Source organism: Pteropus medius, unplaced genomic scaffold (genome assembly GCF_902729225.1).
Source record: "Pteropus medius unplaced genomic scaffold, Ma_sr-lr_union100, whole genome shotgun sequence".
Taxonomy (NCBI): Eukaryota; Metazoa; Chordata; class Mammalia; order Chiroptera; family Pteropodidae; genus Pteropus; species Pteropus medius.
Window position 1 is genome coordinate 4,430,571 of NW_024354911.1, and position 11,558 is coordinate 4,442,128.

The 11,558-nt window shown below is 43.8% G+C and overlaps 1 pseudogene; it reads left to right on the forward strand.

The window, feature by feature from the left end:
• Positions 1-233: 233 nt before the first annotated feature.
• On the forward strand, positions 234-352 carry LOC120597973 (uncharacterized; annotated as a pseudogene).
• The last annotated feature ends 11,206 nt before the right edge of the window (positions 353-11,558 follow it).

The following is an 11,558-nucleotide window of genomic DNA, read 5'->3' on the forward strand; positions in this document are numbered from 1 at the left end:
TGTCCAAGGGGTGTTTGACTTTAGTTCTGTCTTGCAGTTCGCAAGGTCTTCTGTCCCATTGCTTCAGCAAATAAATCATCAGTAAAATCTGCATCACTTGTTGGTGATTTGCAGAGTCCTATTTGACTCTGGGGGGATGTGATCAAATGCTGATTCCTGCTCCATCGTGGGCACAGCAATAGCAGAGACTCAGTCACACCTGTGTTCCACCTAAGCTAAAGGTGTTCCATTCAGTCTACAGCCATGTCACCTTGAACAAGCCCGATTCCAGCTGATCTCGGAAGCTAAGCAGGATCAGGCCTGGTTAGTACTTGAATGGGAGACCACATAGGAAGACCATGTGCTGTAGGTGTAAAAATTAAAAAATTAAAAAATTAAAGATTGTAAGCTGATAAGATCCTTGCAATTTGTGAGGTGAACCAAGGGTTGCCTTGCCTAAAAATAATTTTTTTTAATTAAAAATAAAAATAAAGGTGCTCCATTTAAAAGGCTATTCTTTATTCTTAGGTAATGTCCTTCCCTTCTTTCATGAAATGATGGAATTTTTTTTACATTCTTATTTAACAAAATTAAAATTTCAACCTAGTATTACCTCCCCCTTTTAAAAACACTTCTTCACCTGTCCTTGAAATCCCGAAATCTAATAGGATGCCACACTCGGAAGGTCCTGCACCTCAACCAATCTTACCAAGGTCAGAAATGCAGAGACCACTTTCCAGGAGAGTGACTCTCCTTTTCATAAAGCTTCTGATATTTCTGCTTCAACTTGTGCTGCTGTACTACTCACTGTACCATCAGGAAGGCTGGCACAATCTTTTATCAATGAAACCAGCCCTTGTAAGCACCAAATGAAGGTTTTGTGGACACTTTATGTCCTTGGACAAACTTCTTGTTTTTTTCCTGAATAAGCATCAGACTTAGAAGCATATGTATTTTGGCTGGATATTCAGTTCACAATAATACAGGAAAGAGTCATGAGAACTACACAAATTGACTAAATATTAAACCAGATTGTATTCAGAGCCTGCTACATGCTGCTGGACACGGGAATCTGGCTGATCAGTATATAGCCAGGCCAGACCAGACCAGGGAAACCTGCCTAAATACCAGGAGCTGTGAAGGTCCAGGGCAGTGCTGCAGAGATGCCCTCACTGATCGTGGAAGAAAGAGAAGGGAAGGCCACTGCACATCATGGCTGGGAGGAGACTTCCCAAAAGATGTCATGAGAAATCTAGGACAGATGTGCCACGAGGAGCCTGCAGTTGTCTATGACTGGCAAAAGCTGAAAGCAGTCTGAGTGTTCATTACCAGGGGAGTAGGTAGGTAAAATGTGGAGAGATTCAGCATTTAGAAGCAATGAACTTGATGTACTCATAGCAACATGAATGGAAATTTAACAACAAAGTGCTGAGTGGGGAAAATGAGATAGAATGAGCTCTACGACATAATATCATTTATATAAATTTAAAACAACAGCAATACACACTTTATAAGACATATAAACAAGAAGAATGTATTCTAGGCAGGCAAGTACTGGCGAGAGAAAAGGTAAATTAAAAACGAACAAAACAGGGGTGATTCTATGTGCAGTGTTAGCACGTCTGCTTTACGCGCAGAAGGTCCTGGGTTTGCGCCCCGGGTGCGCGCCTCGAGCTGTGGGAGGAGACGCCCCACCTTCAGAGATCCAGTTCTTAAGGAGAAACGGCAACATCCATAGGTCAGGGATGGAAGGAGGGGTGGGACGAGGATTTAAAGAAGAGAAAAAAGAATGAACAAAACAAAAGAGAGGGCTGTGTGGACTGATGATGATGGTATATGCCAAGAATCAGAGGTGGGAGGATTAGTATATTTCCACTACTGTGGCCTAAAATCATAGCAGCATTAAGTAGCCACACTAGGTTTTTTTTTTTCCTTATATTCCTACCACCCCCATCCAATACCCAAACAAATGCTTTTTTAGACCTAAATACAGGACTCCACACTTCGTCCTATTTTAGTTCATCTTAGCATATCTGGTCTATTTTTCCATGCTATTGAGCTCTTTATGGATCCCAATTTTGTTATCCATGATGATGCCTATTCTTCCTACCTTGATGGTATGTAGAATTAAGGGCCATGTGACATCTGCATTCTCCTTATAGCTTTTCTCATTCAACTCTTAAAAGGCAGACACTCTAGACCAGACTCTGTACCAGGTACAGGCAATACCAATAAGTAAAGAAAAGGTTCCTATACTCAGGGAGCTCACAGTGTGGAAGAGAGAAACATGAAAACCCAAGGTTACAATGCATCAACACTATTGCTGCAAAGCAAGGGACATGGGAGCAGAGGGAGGAAGAGCATCCAGGTCACACCGGGGGTTTAGGGAAGGTGTCCCAGAAGGGGTAGAACTTAGGCTGCAACTTGATAGAAAAGGAATCAGCTGAGAGAGAGACCTGGAAAGAGAGCCGACAGGAGAAGTGATCCTGCAAGCAAGAGTGAGCGTTCATGTCTGTGTTGGCCTGCCCAATCCCCATTCCAACATCTCCCAGAGTTGGTTCTTTATGTTTCCTCTGGAAAGCTGCCTTACCCATTGTTATTCTACGTGCTTTGGGAAAGGTTGATTCTAACTCCAACTCCAGAGACAGGCACATGACTCAAGACTTAGACCATCAGAACATCATCTTCTTCTGATCACTGTGATTGGTTAGTGGATGGGCACTTGAACCAAGGCAAGCCAATCAGATCCAACCAGAGCTAATCCTGGGACTTTGCTTGAGCATCAATGTAAGATGGATGCTCTTTCTGCTGAATTTGCTCCTGAGAGGATGTAGCAGTCCGGAGCTATGGCAGCTATCTTGCCACATTGAAGAAAAGCCAGCCAGAGAATAGAACCAATAAAGAAGAAAGTGAGCCGAGAGATAGAAACAGCTTTCTAATGACTGCTTGAGCCCTTGGACCCAGCCATGCCTGAAGCTGAGCCAGATCTATCCCTGTACGTTCAGTTACATGAACCAATAAATTTCCTTTTTATTTAAGTCAGTTGGAGTTGGGTTTTCTGTTCCTTGCAATTTAAAGAGTCCTGACTGGTCCAAAGTGACAGAAAATTAAGTCAGACAAATAGGCAAGGGCCACATGGGAATTTAGATTACATCCAATGAGATAAGCATTGTAGAATGGAAGAATCTAAAGCAAGCAATAAAATTTCATGATTTGCATGATTCACATCAGAGATCACTATGGTGGCCAGGATAGAAAATGAGACCAGAGGCAAGGAGGCCAGTTAGGAGATTAATGCAGTAATCCAAGCAAACAAAGACAGCATCCTAAGCTAAGAAGAGTTAGGAGTCTTAGTTCGATGTGCTCTAACAAATCACCATAGACTGGCCGGCTTAAACAATATTTAATTCTCATAGCTCTGGAGTCTGGAAGTCCAAGATCATGGTATTAGCATGGTCAAGTTCTTGATGAAGGTCACCTTCCTGGTTTACAGATGGCCTCCTTCTCATTGTACCCTCACATGGTGGAGAGCAGAGAGAGAAGCAAGCTCTCCCATGTCCCTTATGAGGAGACTGATCCCATTCATGAAGGCTCCACCCTCATGACCTAATTACCTCCCAAAGACCCCATCTCCAAATATTGTCACATTGGGGATTAGGATTTCAACATAAAATCTTTGAAGGAACACAAACATTCATTCAGTCCATAACAGAAGGAAAAGAAGAATGGCTCTATAAGAAAGGTAATAGATGGGATCCATTGGATTCAGGAATGGACTAAAATTGAGGGAGACATGGGGATAAGGGAAAGGGAAGATTCTGGAATAATTCTTTGTTTTCTGATACAGGTGACTTTATGGTCCACGTGACCTTCCTAGAGATGCAGAACCCTGGAGGGCAAGCAGGTTTAGAGGAGAGGAGAAGGAAGTGATGGAAGTGGGAAAGAAAGGGCAATGATGCCTTCAGTTTGGGACACGTTGATATGAGGTGCCTGTGAAACATCGAATGAAGTGTCCAACACCAATGAGTCCATAGGTCTGGGATTCAAAAAACAGGTCCATGGCAGTAGTATTGGGTCAGAAACGACTTCCCAGAGGAAGTGATAGCTGAGCTAAGAACCCAAGAACAACTTAGAGAGAGCCAGGTGAACAGGAAAGAGGAGAGAGTGTTTTAGGTAGAGGACACTGTACACAAGGACCCCAATGCCTGAGAGGGCTTGACTTCTGCTCTGACAGTCTAGCCATCATTTTGAAGATAATGAAGGAAATGGAAATCTTAAAAAATTCAGCACATGCACCTATACAGGCATCTCTTATGAGTCCCCAGGAGTGCTGGAAGAGAGAGAAAGTGGCCGGCATACACGAGACCAGCCATGGGAACTAACAAAAGCCAAAGGTATTTTCTTGTCAACCTTGAGCAGCTAGGCAGTAAGACATAAGCAAAGAATAGCTAAAGCTGTTGCAAGAATGAATTTCCTTTGAAACATCACAAATGAAAAACAAAATCCTCTTAACCTAGTGACAGCTCCTGATGGAATAAAGCACTTTCTCTAAAACTACCCACAAATTAACAAAACCATAATTAGGATTACTAAATGAACAGATCAGAATTCCACAGAGAAAATATTTACTCAGGCAGAAACTCCTCGATTCAATAGCTCTTTCAATTAATTTTTTCTAAAGTTTTGGATTTCCACTTACTAATCTGCTGGTATTTGGAAGGATTTGTAAACCTCTTGCTAAGTAGTTAAAAAGTGTAAAATGTCTTCGCTGGAAAGGTCTTTTGGGATCTTCGCAAGAACATACAGAGAGGAGCGAGGTGTCTGAAGTGCTTCCTTAAAGCCAACAGGACACCACTCTCTCCAGGGCTAGCTCACCTCCCACTGAAGTATGCCTGGCAAACTGTCCCGAGCAGCCTGGGATTGCCCCTTGCCTTGGTCAATGCTAACGTGGCGGTTGACCCTGCAGGAGGGATGGAGCAAGGCTAGGAGCCTTCTTCTGTAGAACTGAGGCTCCATCTGGAGGAAGCTAATGGGTGATTAGAGCTGATGGGGATTACATAATGAAGATGGACTGTGTAGCTTTGAACATGGTAGTGAATCAAGTCTGGGCCACATAGAGCACTAAAACTTGGATTACCCTAAGATTTTGATTAGTAAGATATCTGGGAGAACCCTTGATATGGAAGGTAAGCAAGGCCTTACCCAGAGCTCTAACCCACCTACCAGCACCATCTCCTGCCACAAACTGTTCCTCACCCCATCTGCCCATATACTCACGTACGTTCCCACCCACACAGGTCTCTTTCTCCCTCTCCATACTCACCTTTGTGCCCTCTATTTTGAACATTCTTTTCTTTAAAGAAAGGAATGGTCAGGCTAGAGAACACAGTGTAGAAGTATCCAGTGTGTCATGTGGTTCAGAACCCAGGCCTGGTTCTCTCACAGTGGGCGCTTTTCTTCTACCCTCACCAACTTGGAAGCAAGACTCAACATTTCTCTTTTTTCCTCCAAAGAAAATCTTCTGCACAGTTAGAAACTGGAGGGTCGCATTGCAGAGCTCATAGCACAGTCAACAGAAATTCCAATTAGACATCACTTCTCTCCCTGCAAAGTTTCTCCTCAGCCACACACAGTCCCCTCCCCCTTGACCTTTCTCCACAAAGCTTCTGTCTCCACTGCCACACCACCCTCCATATATTTCCATCTCTTTCTGCAGAGCAGTTTAACTCTTCCCTGCCTTTCTTCCATATTCTTTAGAAGACAGTGGAGTGTTGTAAATAAAAAACAATGCTTTTCTGCATCACACCTTTTTTCCTTGTGAATGAGTGCCAGAGCTCCTGAGGGGCGCAGTTCGGGCCCTGGTGGAGGATGAGCGGTCACTCTGGCTGCCGGACTTTCCAAGAGCCACCTGAGTACTCCTGTCCAGGCAGCCTGGGACAGACTGAGGCTGCGCTGAGGTCCTTCCGAATACCCTAGCAGAGGCAATTCCACCCAGATGGACTCAGGCCCCGCATGGGTAAATGCCTCACAGACCATAAGAAACAGGCCGAGACTAAAGCAAGAAAGTGGAATAATCGATCTTTACAGGAAAAAATGTCCATGCTTCAATTGCCTGAGAGCGATCTCAAAAACCTGTAAAATCTAAGGTCCCAGGACATTTCTACTGTATTCAAACGTGCCTTGGCAAAAGGAGACAACCGCGTCCTTTCTCTCTCCCTCAAGCCTCACCCACCCGTTTCCACCTGGAAAAGCTGGAATTGCCATGCCAATCCAAGTCAGGTAACTTGGATCCTCCCAATATAGCTGTTTCCACAGGGGTGGGCCTGAAAGCTTCTGGCGGCCAAATTAAGCTGAGACTTTAGTATCTATTTGTACCCATATATTACTCTAGGAAAAAAAATAATTATCACTCTCACTCCATGGAGGAGGAGAGAAAAAATATATCTAATGGACTGGGGTAGCCCCAGAGATACGTCTCACTTCAGAACCCTTAGAGTGGGCTCACCTTAATGGCACTCGAATCTAAGCCTGTGACTTAGAGTTACCAGGGGCTGGGATGAGAGTGAGGAGCCGTGGTTTTCTCCTGTCTGGTGGGAACTGCTTGATATTTTTATAATACCAGCAGGGGGAAGCGTTGAGCAAAAACCAGAGTAGTTTATAGGCTGACTTCTGCATTACAGTTGTCCTCTCTTATCCACCAGGAAATATGTTCCAAGACCCGCAGTGGATGCCTGAAATCATAGATAGTTCTGAACCCTGTATACACTATGTTTTTCCTATACATACATACCTTTTCACTTAAAGGAAACACTTTACTGCTTCCCTTTGACATATCCAAATTGCCAGCATCACTACTCTTGCGCTCTGGGGCCATTATTAAGTAAAATAAGGATGACCTGAACACAAGCACGGTGTTACTGCAACAGCTGATCTGATAAGCAAGACGGCTACTAAGTGTCTAAGGGCGGGGGAGTGTTATACAGTGCGGATACACTGGACGAAGGGATGAGTCACGTCCTGAGCTGGACAGAAGATTTCATCAAGGCACAAGATTTCATCACGCTACTTAGAATAGTGCTCAATTTAAAACATGAATTGTGTGTTTCTGGAATTTTCCATTTAATATTTTTGGATCACAGTTGCCTGCAGGTAACTGAAACCACGGAAAGCAAAAGCACAGATTAGGGGGACGCCATACTGGAAACTTTAGGAATACCAAGGAGGGCAGCCCTAGGAAGGATGGGACTTCTGCTATTCAGATCGGGAAGGAGGGAGGTGCAGAGCCTTCACATGCTGAGATATTTTTGTTTGGGAGAATTTTACCTGCAGAATCCACCAAGTTGAATGTTGTCAGATATTTACACAGATATTTACATTGATTAAGATATGCATCTGACAGATAATACTTTCTAAGATGGCCACAGCAATGTCACCCACCCCACAGATCCTTCTGTGATGTAACCCTGCCACACCCCCAGCAGAAGGTGGAGTTTATTAGCTCATTGTATCTGAGTCGTCCTATGTCTGTTTCAACCAGTAGAATATAGCAGAAGTGATATTGTGTCAGTTCTAGGCACAGCTTTTAACTAACTGCCCTGGTAGCTTCTGCTGCTTGCCTCTTGGAATGCTCGCTCTTGGGATATTGTTTTTAGAACTCAGGTACTATATTGACTATATTTTCTTATATTCTGTTTTCTTGATGCTCTGGTATACAGGACCTGGATCCTACAGACACTGCCCCTCCAAGAGTTAGCTAATTCATAGAGCCTCTCTTGTGAGTGTATCTTTGATACACAAATCAACCAATCCAACTTCCAACCACCTCCTTTATCAAATCCTCACATAGCAAACCAATATTTCCCTTGCCCTAAGTCATCCCAGAGCCAAGTACCAGACAACAAAGGACCACCCCTATAGCCAGAGCCTACCAAAATTACTCAAACCATCCAATCCTGATTAGATTTTGTAGTTTACAGAAACTTACTCAGCCTACCTACCCTGCCTCACCCATTTCTTCCTGCAAAAACCCCAATAAAGTGCTATGTTCTCCTCTCCCCTTTTTCTGCCTCCTGACCCAACCAAGTGCTTCTTCATGTCTCCCTGCAATGCTTCCTGTTTCTAGGGATCTAGAGTAATGCAAGCTTCTTCCTCCCTGACAATCATTTCCATGTCTGCACATTTTACCATATGTGATTTAAAACAAATCTTGGTACAGCTACCAAGCTTTGAGAAACCCAAGCCATGTGGAGAGGCCACCTGAAAGCATGACAGTCAGTATCCCAAACTGAGATCCCTGACTACAGCCTGTGTCAGCTGTCGACCATGTGAGTGAGCCCTCTTAGACATTCCACACAAAGGGCCACAGCTCCAGCCAACTTCTGACTGCAACTGCATGAAATACCCTCAGTGAGAACTGCTGAATAATAAATTGTGTTTTAAACCACTCTGTTTTGGGGTGGTTTGATACATAGCAATAGATATCCAGAACATGCATGATGTTCTTTCACTGAAGGATAAATTCCTATAAGATTAAGTTCCCATAAATGGTACTATAACTCCCTGATACTCAAAGACTGAGCATCACTTGGAAGCTTGTTACAAATGCAGTATTTCAGCCTCATCTCAAACTTACTAAACCAGAGTTGGTTTTTAACAAGAGCCTCTGATGAACGGAAAGCACATTAAAGTTTAAGAAGCACTGCTGTAGCGAATATTGGTTATACTCTGCCCAGCTCCCCTTGGATCCTTGAAATGGTTCTCTGAGCTCCTCCCCCATCTCCTGTCTGGGAGCTTTAATCCTAAGAGCTTGCACCTGTGATCTTCTTCAGACAGTTGCCCTTGGGTTCCTGGAGCTGCTTTGCCTGTACATGCTGATAGCCAGAACTGTCTGGGAATTAATGTCCCCTGGGATAGCCCACACAATGACTGACTAGTATGGTAGTATGAAAGCCCAGCTCTCTTGCATCGAGGTGGAACAAACTTTAAATTAAAAACAACAACAACAACAACTTGTAATTTTCTCCAGCGCTATCCAGGATCAGTTTGCAGCTTGGACTTTGCCTGAAATTTCACTCTTGGTTCACTTTCTCCTCCTCCCTGTCTGCTTCCCCGAAGCCCTTTCCAATTTCTCTTAGGAGTTCTTCCTTAATAAATTTCTTGCGCATGAGCCCTCATCTCAGAGTCTGCAACAGTACCTAGGACAGGTAATATAGGAACATTTCTCCTAATCAGCATTGCGCTATCACACCCTAGTCACACAGGTTGCAGACACTGGCTAACACACCAGAACAGATAGGATTAGGTGGGGGGAAAGGGGTGGGAAGGAAAAGGAAACGATGAGACTAGACAACTTTTTTGAAGAGCTTTGCCATAGAGAGGAACTAAAAATGATGCAGTAATTGGAGAGAAATGAAAGTTGTTAATTATATTGCTGTGCAACCCATTACTCCAAAACTTAGCAGCTTACAACAACAAACACTTATTATCTCACACAGTTTCTGGAGGTCAGGATTCCTTAGGGTTGTCTTGGCTCAGAGTCTTCCATGAGGTTGCAGCCAAGATGTCAGCCAGGGCTGCAGTGTCATCTGGGACTGGAGGATCTGCTTCCAAACTCACTCACACAGCTACTGGCCAGAGGCTTCAATTCTGCCCCACTTAGGCGTCTCCATAGGGTTACTCATGACATTGCCTTCCCCAGAGTGAGTGATGAGAGAGACAGGTGTTTGTCAGTGTGTAGGCAAGAACTGAGAAAGATACACTATTCATAGTTGGTAAAAATCCTTAACTCTTGGAGTGGGATTGATGGGCATAGGACATGGGGATGATGAAGACAGACTTCTACTTTATATACTTCTAAATGTTTTTTTTTTTTTAATTTTAAAACATTAAAAGTGAAAGCTTAAATGAATTGTCAGTAGTTGGTAATGAATAAAGCTAAGTCCACTGCAAAAATATCTATGAAAAAGAGAAATGACAAGGATAGAAAATTTGCACTGGGTCATAAAAGAATATGTGGATCACTTTTAAAAATATGGAGACGATTTTAGAGGCATGCATCGGCCTCGTGCAAGAGTTCTGGAAGCACACTGTGAAGGGGGCGGGATTCCTGCTCCTCTAAGAAAGCCCAAAGCATTCTGGGAACCTTCTCTCCCTTCCATTTGCTCTCCCACCATAGGGAGACATTAGCTCTGACCAGCTCTGCAGGGCCTTCTTTCACCAGCTGCCTGCCTTGGACCTGACTATAAGCTTTCTGGTCTAATGCTTCCTACAGCACGTGTGACCATTTGCCCTGGAAGTAGAGTCCTGACTCCTCCAGCAGAGACAACAACTGAAACAATTCAGTCCTAGATCAGCATTAGGCCCTAAGAGCAAGGACATGTGAGTGATTTAGTATTTGCTCCAGAAAGGCACCTACCCTCTGCAGGTGGCCCTACTAGAGAAATCACCACATTACCCAAGTTCAAGGAGGCAAAAGTGCTGTCTTGAGCCTGATCCCCTCTCCTAACAGTCTCTGCAGCTAACTGCCAGGCAGCAGAGTGATCCTGGCTGTGTTAAAGACAATATTACTCTCAGCATGACCTTTCACTCAAAAGCCTCCTCTCTAGGCATAACAGACACTCAAGGCCCCTTATCATACCCTGATATGGGGTGACTCAGGGAGAAGCAGGAACAGCAGAGGCTTGTGGAAATGGCAGCACCTTGGGGATCTGCACCTGTGTCAGGACAGTGAGAGAACAGAGGGCTTGGTGGCCTGAAATGAGAGCTATATGGCATAAGGGAAAGCACTCAGAGATTGAGGAGACCGTGGGGTAGGATTGAGCCTGGTGGTTTTGTGTGCCCCCTTAGACAAAGGTAAATGGGGCCTCTCTCTAGGGTCTCGCGACTTGGAGCAGTGCTCTGAGAAGTGTGGTGTGTGGTGCAGTGCTAATCCACAAATGGCCTGTTACTGGTTCTTGATGAATTACACACGGAAACTGAGAGTGATTTTATATCTGTTGAATCTTTTAGAATCTATCTTTGTATTTCGTATGGCTTTTTATATTTCATTTTTCTAGTGATCTATTTTTCTTGCATTTTTTACAAAAAAAATCGGTTTGTTTTAGGATTCGAAAATTCTAAACCAATCCTGCCCCACAGAAAGTTTACGAAGCCCTGCTTTAGAAGATCCCACATATCACAAATATCACAGATGATTAAGGATCATATGCGATCTGGTGCTTGCACTGGCAGAGTGCAGCCAGCCGATAACAACACCATCCGGCCCCAGCTATTGCCCAATGTCCTCAATATAAAAAGCAACTATGTCTGAATGTCACGAAGGCTTCTGGGTTGTGCTTCTGCCAACATCAGAGACAGACACTGCTTCAGAGCAAGAGGAAGATTTGAGTGACAGAAACACTTAGGTAAAAAAAAAAAAAAAAAAGACAAATAAATTAACTTGTCAAATCCTTTTTCTCAGATATGTGAATGTAGCAGTTTCTTGCAGAGTAAAGTACTACTTCCCAGTAGGGCCACACATTCATTCTCATGCTTCTCTTTGTGCTCCAATTTATGGTCCAGGGGGCACTCACCAATTAGTG